The 12,731-nt window shown below is 49.8% G+C and overlaps 1 protein-coding gene across 5 annotated transcripts in view; it reads right to left on the bottom strand.

Moving 5' to 3' along the window:
* The window catches only part of LOC126534142 (uncharacterized), a 169,462-nt gene that overhangs the window by 125,529 nt on the left and 31,202 nt on the right, over positions 1-12,731 (bottom strand). The window contains exon 5 of one of the 5 annotated variants that reach the window (XR_008613231.2): positions 7,628-7,810. The exons of the other annotated variants lie outside the window; for them this stretch is intronic. The gene's annotated coding sequence lies outside the window, so the exon portion shown is untranslated. Of the gene's footprint in view, positions 1-7,627; positions 7,811-12,731 lie in introns of those variants that run through there. 5 annotated transcript variants of the gene reach the window in all.

Here is a 12,731-nt window from a genome sequence, read left to right as displayed (position 1 = left end):
TTTTCTTGCTAGTAAGTTTTCACAAATCACTGGAATACTTTATTCCTTGAACTATCTTCCTCGCTCTATTAAGTGCTTGTTATATAATTCACTTTTTCTCAGCCATTTAAATTATTGTTGTTCGGTCTGGGCTACGACTTCTGACTTAAATATCAACAGGCTGTACATACTGCAAAAAAAGACTCTTTGCGCTATTTGCAATAAACCATACGATTTCCCTTCAGCTTATTTATTTCATAAACTTAACACACCAAAAGTGCAGGCCCTTTTAAAGTATCGTTTAGTGCTTGCGTATAAAAATGAACAGAAAAAGAACAAAAACCACATTACTTTTATGGCTAACTTAAAACTACACGACACTCCATACAGCACAAGAAACACAGAGTACTGCCACGTACCAAAATCGCGCACAAACTATGGATCACAAATGCTGTGCTCCAGGCTACCTCGGTCATTAAACGATCTTATTGTTAATAAAATTGATATTGCAACTTGTTCTCCTCATGATATTCTTGATTTTTTTCTCTCATATGTGAGTTGTACAATGCCTATGTGCTTTTGAAGTGCAGTGAGATTTCGTGTTTTTGCTTGCTTGCTCACATCTTGCTTTTGTTGTATTTTTTTTCCTCGCCTGATTTGCGATGCGTATGCATGATATGTTGTAATGCTTGAATGTGTAAGTACTTGGGAAAACTGTATTTCCGCTCTGCTGCTCCCTTATTTTCTTTTGGTATTAAGGGTATTTGGGGCTGGTCAAGCTGCTACGAGCAGCCTTTTTCCCCACTTTACCCCCGCAAAGCTGTATTTAGTTTTTGTGGAAATAAAGCACACATACATACATATTGTAAGCGCAGCTCCCGTAATGGTGAAGCGAGTGCCTAGAGCTGTTGCACCGGCAGTGCATTTGTTGCCCTTAGTCGGGAAATGGAAAAGGCCAAGTCGGTCGATTCCCACGCGAAAGAAATGGTTTGTGGGAATATTGATGGGTTGTAAAAGCTTAGCTGGAGCCATGTATATGGGCTTCCGGTGTTGCCACAGGTCGCAAGCACTCACATATCGGCGCACAGAGTGGTAGAGGTGACGCCTGAGGAAATGGCGGCGGCCGGTACGGCCAGCAGTAGGTCAGCACCACCAGGGCTCAAGTTGAATTTGTACAGGACTCCGTCGGAAATACAAAAGAGGCACAGGTAAGCATCGGGAGTTAACGAGCTTAACTGATCTATGATGATTCGCAGAAAGAGATGACCGCGCTGTTCATCGCCAACGTCGAGCAATCCTGTGATGGCCATAACACTGGTGTCAGATTCGACGTCTGCGGCTTCCGGTGGGTCATCAAGGTTGCTGTACAAGCAGTCGGCGTCCTGGTGTAAACCACCGCATTTGTACACTACAGAGAAAGTGTACTCATACAAGCGCAATTCCCATCGCCCAAGACGCCCTGTTGTGTCCTTCCGGGAGGAGACCCAGCAGAGCGCGTGCTGGTCGGTAATTACGCGGAAATGGCGACCAAATAGCTATGGGCGAAACTTTGCTATCACCCAAGCTTACTCTCGCTGTCGATTACTCTTGCTCCATGATAAAATAGTTCCGTTCGGCCGTAGACAGAAGACGGTTTGCGTAAGCGATAACGCACTTTTGACCACGCTGAATCTGGGCAAGAACAGCGCCAATGCCTTGACCGCTAGCATCTGTACGGATTTCAGTGAGATATCAACGGTCAAAATGGGCTAAAATATAGGAGACCGTCAAGAGTCTGATGAGCGTTGTGAAAGTTTCGGCCTGTCGCTGTCCCCACGCGAAAGCGACGTCCTTCTTTAAAAGCTCGGCGGAAGGCTGAGCAATGTCACCAAAATTTTTGACCCGAGAACGGTTACTCCACGACGACGAGTTGAGCTGAAGTTTCGCAGCGCGACACACAGCAAGGACAGTCGCGAGATGCTCAATGTGGGATACAAAGGCTGGAGTAAAAACGATTACGTCATCAAGATAACACAGACAGGTGGCCCACTTCAAGCCTCTGATAAGGGTGTCCATCATTCTCTCGAACGTCAATGGGGCAATGCAAAGCTCAAAGGGCATGACTCTGAATTAGAAAAGTCCATCAGGCGTAATAAAGGCTGTCTTGCAATCCTTCTTGTCGTTTATACCTGAATGGAACACTCCCTATACAAGCCATTCGAATCCTGGGTCGCACACTACAATGGACCCATGGTATCGTCTGGTGCCCCGGGCACGAAGGCCTGCGGGGCAACAAAGAGGCGGACTGCGCAGCTCGAGGTCTCACTAGCCGAGCGGCAGACCACACCGTTCTTCAGCCCCCGACAGACTGACGAGCGACCCACGAGTTATTAACGACAGGTCAACAAATACTACAGGACCAACGGCTCGGAAGAACGCAATACGCTCCCCCACACAAAGCTCTCAATAAACTCCAGGCAAGGGACTGGCGCCGCCTGCAAACTAACACATACCCACACTTGTCTCGTCTACACGCAATCTACCCAGACAGTTATACGTCCCGAACATGTCCCTGGTGTAGCAACCACACAGCGACACTCGCGCACATAACACATGAATGCACCGACCGTCCGGGCGACGCAGTTTCGCCACGAGTCGCAACACACACACTCACTACGTGGTCTTGGGAGGCGAGACTCTCCGAACTGGACCTGGGAAGCCAACTGGCGACCCTCGACCAGGCCCGGCGAGCTGCGATCGCCAGTGGAGCCCTGTCAGAGGGAACCACCCAGGAATAAACCGCGCAACGGTTTCTGCAATAATAAAGTTTCTCCTCCTCCTCCTCTCATCAACAGCAAACTGCCAGTAGCCCGAGCGGAGGTCAACCGATGAAAAATATTTCGCGCCATGTAGGAAGTGAAGTGCATCATCGATACGAGGCAATGGATACCCGCCCTTCTTGGTGCTCTTATTCAGATGACGATAATCAACGCAAATTCTCCAGGCGTTGTCTTTTTTCTTGACCAGCACTACTGGCCTGGCCCACGGGCTAGCGGAAGGCTGGATGATGTTCTTCAGCATCGTCGCGACTTCGCTTTGAATGATGCTGCGCTCTGCTGTAGACCCGCGGTAGGGGCGGCGATGGACGGGATTTGCGCCACCGGTGTAAATTCGATGAGTGACTACGGCTGTGTGGCTCAGCGGGTGGTCATCGAAATAAAAAAAATATAGCGGTAACTGCACAGAACGCGCCTAAGATCTTCAGATTGAGCAGGGGAGAGATAGGTAGTGATGATTTTATCAAAGTCGTGGTAGGGTGACAAAGCTGAACGGAAAAACGCGAAGATACTGTTCAAATAGGTAGAAATATCAGGCGCGAGCGGAAAGATTTCGTACTGGTGCGCAGGTATCAGACGGGCCACTCTCATGTTACCGGGAATAACATGTGCAGCAGACCCAAATTTGAGAACGGAAAGCTGATTTGAATTATCGACAATGGTGGCAACGGTACTTGGGAGCCGCAGATAAGGTCGACAAGTGGAGAGACGAGGTACTCGTCATCAGAAACATGTGATCGAGCGTTAAAAGGTATAATATTAGCGGCTTGAGGTCGCAACCGGGCGAATTCGGCAAAACACAGGGTGGAAAGAAAGTCCAGCCCCAAAATCTCGTTATGCAGACAGCAATCTAACACAATAAAGGAGATGTCCGGCAATCAATACTTGTGCTGGTCAAATGCCGACAAACGTTTGCATACTGCCGTCGGCAACGCGTACGGTGCATGGTACGGTAGGCCTTAGGACCTTTCCGAGTATTTTACGAAGGGCGGCACTCATTACAGACATCTGCGCACCGGTGTCGGCAAGGGACTTGATTGGGACTCCATCCACGTCAACGTCTAATATACTTCCAAAGATAGGCGATGTGATCAGAGGATTTGCAGGCCACATTGTTGGTGCAGCATCATCTAGGGGAGCTGCACTGACTAGTTTTCCTGTTGCACGAAATCAAGAGAAGAGCGGCGGGCCTGCGGCGAACGAAAGCGACCACTTAGGGGCAATGGTGACCGGCTGGTTCAAAACGACCTTGGTATGTTGTCGCCATTCGTAGATAAATGACGCACAGAGAAACGGGGAGCACCAAGATCTGGATGGTCTGATGGGAAGATCCACAAAGGGGGCGATGACAGACGAATGCGGCAATGACGAGAGATATGTCGAACACGTGAGAAAGGTTAAGAAATCGGTCTATCATCCGGTATTCTCCAGTCGGCCGCCTTGCGACGGCGAGTAGGAACCGCTGAAAACGGGGAAGCAGTGTTTTGGTGGGGCCGGTCCTGGCTGATAACGGTCTTTATTGGCGATACAGAACATTCGTTGTCTGGGCAATGCTGACGACTGGAAATGTTTGCGCGGAGACACGGGGACAATGCCGAGAAAAGGCAGGGACGAGCTCTCGTCCCTGTCTTTTCTCTTCATTGTCCTCGTGTCTCCGTGCCAACTTTTCTAGTATGCATTTCAACCAACTAGCCGAACTATCTGCTCTTCTATGGGCTGACGAGGAACGCGGGAGACACGGCTTTTCGAGCTCGCGACGAATCAGCTGTGTCAAATATTCTTTCCAGACAAAGGAGGTACAGGTGCCTGTTCTTCGCGCGAAGATGTCGAAGCTGTATTTGATAGGCTATTGAACTGCTGCGTAATGCGGTGACCCTTTATCAGTTCGTAATCGCGGCGCTGTTTGATGATCGCATCCACAGCGTTGTAGTTCATGCAGATAAGCAGGTTGAACGCGTCGTCTGCTATACCCTTCAGGATGGGGCCAATCCTGCCGGTCGCGTTCATGTGTTTGTCAGCCTTACGGCCGAGTGCGAAGGACATCTCCAATGTATGCCGAGTAAGATTCTGTGGACGTTTGAGCACGGGTCGAAAGCTGCTCCTTCAGTGCCAGCTGACGCTCAAAGGGCTTTCAAAAGTGGTCCAGAAACTTCTCCTTGCATACGTCCCAAATTGTAATGTCGTGTTCGCGGGTGTTGTGGTCGCGGGTGTATTCTACCTCAGTGTGCCTGAGGTAGAATACCGCATTCTCTAACATCAGCGTTAGGCCCCGCCGAATAATTTCATTTACACAAGCATACTATCAAATCGGGTCTGCAACTTCCGTACCCACGATGCCATTGAAGGTCCCTGACTATCACGGCTGGGACAACATGACGGAGGTCAGAGTCTGTGGCACCAGAGGTGTGTGGTCGGTCATGGTGGCGCTTTGGCTGTCGCTCATCGTGTCAGGGCTCACGCGGCAACTGCTGCGGTGGAGCTCCGTGTTGGTACCCCGCAGCTTCACCAAAATGTTGCGAGACGGAGACAAACACGAATGTGTTCTATGCAAGGCAAATGCTGGAGCGACCAGCCGACAGCTGATCTTTCTATCTATCTGTATGAATGTCTGTCTGGTTATCTATCTGTCTGTCTGTCTGTCTGTCTGTCTGTCTGTCTGTCTGTCTGTCTGTCTGTCTGTCTGTCTGTGTCTGTCTGTCTGTCTGTCTGTCTGTCTGTCTGTCTGTCTGTCTGTCTGTCTGTCTGTCTGTCTGTCTGTCTGTCTGTCTGTCTGTCTGTCTGTCTGTCTGTCTGTCTGTCTGTCTGTCTGTCTGTCTGTCTGTCTGTCTGTCTGTCTGTCTGTCTGTCTGTCTGTCTGTCTGTCTGTCTGTCTGTCTGTCTGTCTGTCTGTCTGTCTGTCTGTCTGTCTGTCTGTCTGTCTGTCTGTCTGTCTGTCTGTCTGTCTGTCTGTCTGTCTGTCTGTCTGTCTGTCTGTCTGTCTGTCTGTCTGTCTGTCTGTCTGTCTGTCTGTCTGTCTGTCTGTCTGTCTGTCTGTCTGTCTGTCTGTCTGTCTGTCTGTCTGTCTGTCTGTCTGTCTGTCTGTCTGTCTGTCTGTCTGTCTGTCTGTCTGTCTGTCTGTCTGTCTGTCTGTCTGTCTGTCTGTCTGTCTGTCTGTCTGTCTGTCTGTCTGTCTGTCTGTCTGTCTGTCTGTCTGTCTGTCTGTCTGTCTGTCTGTCTGTCTGTCTGTCTGTCTGTCTGTCTGTCTGTCTGTCTGTCTGTCTGTCTGTCTGTCTGTCTGTCTGTCTGTCTGTCTGTCTGTCTGTCTGTCTGTCTGTCTGTCTGTCTGTCTGTCTGTCTGTCTGTCTGTCTGTCTGTCTGTCTGTCTGTCTGTCTGTCTGTCTGTCTGTCTGTCTGTCTGTCTGTCTGTCTGTCTGTCTGTCTGTCTGTCTGTCTGTCTGTCTGTCTGTCTGTCTGTCTGTCTGTCTGTCTGTCTGTCTGTCTGTCTGTCTGTCTGTCTGTCTGTCTGTCTGTCTGTCTGTCTGTCTGTCTGTCTGTCTGTCTGTCTGTCTGTCTGTCTGTCTGTCTGTCTGTCTGTCTGTCTGTCTGTCTGTCTGTCTGTCTGTCTGTCTGTCTGTCTGTCTGTCTGTCTGTCTGTCTGTCTGTCTGTCTGTCTGTCTGTCTGTCTGTCTGTCTGTCTGTCTGTCTGTCTGTCTGTCTGTCTGTCTGTCTGTCTGTCTGTCTGTCTGTCTGTCTGTCTGTCTGTCTGTCTGTCTGTCTGTCTGTCTGTCTGTCTGTCTGTCTGTCTGTCTGTCTGTCTGTCTGTCTGTCTGTCTGTCTGTCTGTCTGTCTGTCTGTCTGTCTGTCTGTCTGTCTGTCTGTCTGTCTGTCTGTCTGTCTGTCTGTCTGTCTGTCTGTCTGTCTGTCTGTCTGTCTGTCTGTCTGTCTGTCTGTCTGTCTGTCTGTCTGTCTGTCTGTCTGTCTGTCTGTCTGTCTGTCTGTCTGTCTTCTTGTGAAATTCTTCTTCGGCCGTGTTCTTCGGCTCGGGTTCGCGTTGCCTGGCGAAGCGTTGCTCCCGGTCACGCATATCTCATCCGCCTTTCGCGTTTCCTCCTGCTTCGTCGCTTCGGGACGCATCGCATAGCTCTGTCGTCTCGTCGGCGCATTAGCACTCTTACGCTTTGCTACCACTTTATACTTTATACTTATTGTGCTTGAAAGTAGAACCCTAGGCACGGCATAGCGCCCCTGGCGCAACCGAGCTCCGTCCATCTTCGGAGCGTAGACCCGTACTCGTGATTGCAGCAAGAAGGTAACGAACCCGTAATGGCGTGGGATCTGGCGCATGGAGGTGCGCGCGCCTAGATGACAAACACTGTGACACCGGACGGCCTCGCATTGGACCTTAACTCTGACTAGGCAAGAAACGATTCGCCTTTTAATCATATTACTACGCTGTGCGCGCTCACTACCACATGGGACGCGCTGCTAGCTCGAGTCCCAGTGGTTCAATGAGCGCATCGAAAGAAATGAATATAATCCAGCCGCATCCAAAAATGGGACATACCGTGCCTGAAACCTGACGCCTCGAGCGAGCAAGACGGAAGCACCGAAAACGTCGCCCTTATTGTCACGACAGCTCGCGAATGTGAAAACATTGGTTGCTTCAATACTCTCGTGCAACTAGAAGTTGGTGAGAACATTTCAATATGTCCAGACGTGCCACCCCATATATCATCACGTGTGCCTTCTGTTGGTTTTTACTTCTTCAATTTACAAAGCTGTGAATTATCATATGGAAACAGGTGCCTGAAAGTGGTTATGTCATAACCGCAATCATACATGAACACCATATGTGAAAGCTTTCATTTCCGAGAACATGAAAAGTCTCGGCCTGGCCTTTATTTTGTCATACACAACTGTCAAATTTTATTAGGAGCTTCTTGAGACTCACATAAGGGTTACGTAATATATTGCATGGTGAATTTTGTGGCCGCAAAACGGAAGTTGATCGGAAATTGTTCCTGCGAGGTCAATAGCTGGAAGTGAAAGAAATTATTGTCTCAGTTGTTTTGTGGGCGACAATGTTGCTTGAAGTACAGGAACAAAAGCACTCTTAAATTAGCCGCTTGGCGCAATATTTATCATTGTTTTGGAGGAACATGGATAGTAAGAAAAAAATTCATTTGTGATGATAGAACTCAATTTTGCAATTGCTTGAAAAGTCTTCGTCGACATGCAACAACATGCATTTCATCAGCTCAGAGCGAAGCCTTAAATGCCATAAGAATTCCAATATGCAATATTTCGCGGACGCTATATTCGTTATTAGGATTGCTATAAGCTGCAGAATCCTCAGACAACCTCGGTTAAGTGATTACACGCTCTAAACTGATTCATGCGACACAGTTTTTGTGACATTTGGACTTAATATAGGCACGCACTCTTACCAGCGTGCGCATAAGTGCATGTTTATATTATGTCTCACTTGCGCTCAGCACTTTCCCCTTATTTATAATTCAATGCTAGAACCTCCCAGTATAATTGCTAAAGTAAGTAAAGGGACGTTCGGTCTACTGATCAAGTGCGGAAAAGAAATCGGTTAGAACCTTTTGCGATGTATTACTATTCGAAGACGGGCCTATCTACACTAATATAAGGCTTCCTTATTACCAAATATACTACATCGTACCGATTTTCCATTTCGGTTCCTCTGACACTACCTAAATACCGTGTAAATATAATCATATTCTTTTCGTGAGGGCCATACGCGCGGGCTACCAAGATAATCAGTGTCGCACTATATCAGCTGAAAACATTCTTATATATATATATCTTTTTCATTTATTCGATTGGTTGTGCGCCATGGCTTGTATATTCATGAAAGAATCGGGTACCTTTACACTCATTAAAGGGACGATGAAGAGTCTGTCGAATTCAATAAGACGCTCATATACGAATGCGGGAACCTTATAAACCATGCACGTAAAATTTGAGCGGGATTTTTTACTTAGGAACGACGTAATCGCCGGTTAAATTTGCCCTGTAATTCGGACGCCCGTCGAGCGCCGCGCACTGCTGCTGGCGCTGACGATGCGAGCGCAGACCGGAAACCACGCCGTAGTGACGTCAGCACTGGTGTTCCGCTCTTTAGCAGTCTCCGCGACCGTGCCTGACCGCGCTTGATTTTGCGTGTGTGCCATCATAATCTCCCTCGCTCGAGCTTGCATTCCTTTGTTAGTGTGCATGAAGAGTGGTAGTTGACGTGCGCAGCATCAATTGAAGTGGTGGGCCGATCATGCCTGCGTTCTGTGCAGCCTACGGTTGCACGAACGCCAGCGGCCGCGACGATGTTCCATTACTCCCCGCAGGACAAGAATCTTGCAGCTAAGTGGGAGGCTGCTGCGAAACGAAAGAATTTCAAGCGCTCAAGAACAACAGTGCTGTGCTCTAACCACTTCCGTTACGGCGATTACTACCAGAGTTTATCAATAAGGCGTGAATGAGTGAGAGTACGACTTTCTGTTAGCAGGCTTTCTAAACGCAGCACGAAAAGGTCGGTGCAACGAGCGCACAAAGGCGGGACGGGTGCGGGCGGACGGATGGTAACTGGTCTTGTAAGACCTTATGAATACACGAACTCGTCCAAACCTGGATTTTGAATTATTGCTAGCTCCTTCGCGTTAGCACGCTGAACGGAAGGTACATGTTCATCTCCCACGCTTGACGCAGGTTTGGTCGCAAACCGCCTTTAATTTTCTATTCGCACGTGTGTTGCGAAACAGCCAACATGCAGCTACCATAATGCAGCGCAAGTGTCACGTTTTCATGTGTTTAAAAGCCAGCGCACGCCAGGACGCTGCGCTATTTTTCGCGCACAGAGAGAAAGCGGCTGTCTGACGTAGCCGACGGAGTTCGCCGCCTTTACGGCCCCGGTTCCGATTAGGGGGCGGATGGCGCGCTGATGAAGGCCACTACACGTACTACAAGAGCTGGATAACTTTTCCCGCATGTAAACCGTCTGTGTAGATTGCCGACAGCATTCAGACAGCGCAAAAATGCCGACGATCGCATCCCTCCTTGCGTTCCACGTAGAGGCATGCAGAAATATAACAGTACAGTTTTTTGCCCGGAAACGAACTCACTGGATCGCTGAATACTGCTTTGCAAAAAACATACTCACCAGAGAAGATTTCTAACCCGAGGATATGCTATCACTTCGCTTTCGCTCGCGTCGAAAGTACTGCTTGCTACCAGCATTCCCTGCTTCTTGGAGAGGCCGGCTGCCTGTACATGTAGGGAGCAACGACGAAATTCTCAGAGAACGCAAGGTGTCGAAATTTACTATTACCGTCTGACCAAGCCACAGCGCCGAACCACCTTGCACCGTGCTTCATGTGTGGGGGCAGCGGCAGGTCCGGATGAACACCAATGTTGACGTCACAAGGCGCCCGACCAATCACAGGCGGAAACGAGGCGCGAGCTGCCCGAGTCTGCTGCTGCGCTTTTCGTCAAAATAAAACATGTTTGCGCTTTCTTTCGCTCAATTTCGGGGACATTTTCCGAGGACATTTCCTATTCTCTAAACTTTAGTGTGCTATTTGCAGACACGGATGTGCCATTCTTGCTGCATTGAAGATCATGTTTCAGTAAAATCAGTTCGCATTTCGGTCTCACTCTACGCTAACGGTGCGCACGCTCTAGTAGTGGGCACACCGGACGACCGCCGTGGGTTCGAGCACTCCGAGCCGCATTGCACGCAGGGCACCGCGTCCGTGCCTGCTCCGGCCCGCTTCGCGTACCGACGCGTCCCTCCGGGCGCGCGTCCCACCCGTCCCAGCTAGGGCCAGGCGAGCCCACGCGCGCAGGAAGGGAGACCCTACGAAGCTCTCCTTACAGAACAAATCACATTTGTCAAGCTGGGGGTCAATACAGACCAAAGTTTTGCCAACACGTCCGAATCCAAATCTAACCGCCGCTCAATACATGGCCAAATGGTCGCCGGTGGCCGCTAGCAGCGCACCTCGACAGAGCGAAGAGAGAACCCAGCAAATAGAGACCGCCCATTTTTCGGCCAAGGCCTGCCATCGCGCAACCCCACAGCAGAGGAAATGGAAACAGGAAGAACCAGAAGAACAGACGGGGACACGATAGGACGGCGCTGCCTCAGGAGATCGAGACGACCGGACAGTGCGCACACCCGCCGAGGCAGGGACCCACATGAGCCGAAGTAACCACCGGCCGGCGGCGGACAAAGGGACCGCCGCTGGCAGAGAGGAACTCGTGCGCATCTTCCGACGCCCCGACGTGTCTCCTCGGGCCCCGTCTTGCACGCGTACCCGGAGCGCACGCTAGCAAGGCGCGAATCTCGGCCTTAGAAAGTCGGCCAATAGAAAGTTTTAGTGTAGCGTACGCAACTATAGCGTACGCGATACGCTATAGAATGCGTGCACTAAGGAGGAGGAGGAGGAGCGCATGGTTTTTACACTTTTAGTTGGCTTGCAAGATCTTCGGATCTTAGAGGCCATATGCCGTCGTTGCGGCTATCTCCCGTCTGTAGCGACAGGTGGCGCTGAAACATCGAAAAGCATGGAGGTTGGGTTGGAGTCTGTGGCGAATGGACGTGCTTTTCCGGGCTGTATGGCGGCGACAAAATCATAAGCTTTTGTGCGTGCTTTGAGCTTGCTTCTGTTTTTGATTTGCTGATGTTTTTTTGCCTTTAAGTAGTAATCGGGTGGCTTTCTCTCTTTTTTTTTCTTTCTCTCTCGTATTTCGGGGCACCGGGTGTGTTGCGTGTACATTTCGTTTTGCAGGATGGTTAAAGCGTCATTTCGAGCCTCGTGCTTGTACACGTTCAGTCGGGTGGGACGCAGTGTTTGTACTATTTAAGTAGTAGCTTGGAAGTGGCAAAATTAATACCTAATATTGGTTTTACTTTGTGTGTTTTGGTAGAAAAGTGAGAGCGTGGACGCGTGCTTGAGCGCGTGCGAGAGCTTGTCGTACCGTCGGTCTCCGCGGCATTGATGGCTTTTGAAAGAGTGGTGATAGTTGCTTTGCAGCATTTTGAGGATTTGGATCCTGTGCGTATCTGTTTTTGCTAAAAGGCACGTGTGCTGCCTTGATATAGCTTTATTGTTTTTGCGTCAGTAGTAGCATTATATAGTATGCTAGTATTTGAAAAAAGCCGTGGAATACACGACGAGAAAGCTGGGAAAGCAGGCAGTGCGCGGGGGGTCCCTCAAGGCAGATGAGGAGACGGATGAGAAAGGAGAGGGCGTCGAAACAACCGGCACACAATGTGATGTGGATACCAGGCTCCAGAAAAAGGAGGCTTTCCAGGAAGAGCTTGTCAAACAGATGCAAGATCTCAAAAGTGAGCTGAACAGGAAGCGTGATGCACGAAAGGGAGTCGAAAAGAGACTTCAAGCAGCTGAGGAAAAGCACAGCAGCACCGCCATTGTGAACGAGAATGGGCTTGACAAAGGAACGCAGACCCCGGACGCGACAGGAGAGAACTGTCAGCAAAGTACGTGGAATGCGTGCAGCATGATGAAGAGTTAGCTGGAAACAGCGGCACCTACCTTGAGGCCGCCACGCGGATAAAGCAGGAGCCCAGGGGACAATGCCCCTTGTCAAGTCCGAATCACGCGGAAAAGGACATTAGGAAGCAGGGAGAGGTAGGAGACAGTGAAAGGGTGACTATCGCTGGCGGCGTAATCCTTGCTGGGTGCTCAAAAGCAATTGTGGAGAGGATGAATGGCGATAAAAGAGTGGTGGTAGGGACATTTCCAGGGAGGACACTGGGTTCTGTCATGTAGCGGGCAAAAGAAAAGCTCGCGGAAAATGCCCACTTGCGCAACCTTGTCATAGTAACAGGTGGGCTAAATGGCTTCCTAAACAGGAAAGCGACAGAAGTAGGCGAGCGCTTGGCGAAGGGGGTGGATGACTTGCGCGAGTTAT

The sequence above is a fragment of the Dermacentor andersoni genome, chromosome 7 (assembly GCF_023375885.2).
Source record: "Dermacentor andersoni chromosome 7, qqDerAnde1_hic_scaffold, whole genome shotgun sequence".
NCBI lineage: Eukaryota > Metazoa > Arthropoda > Arachnida > Ixodida > Ixodidae > Dermacentor > Dermacentor andersoni.
This window is presented reverse-complemented; position numbering and strand designations above follow the sequence as displayed.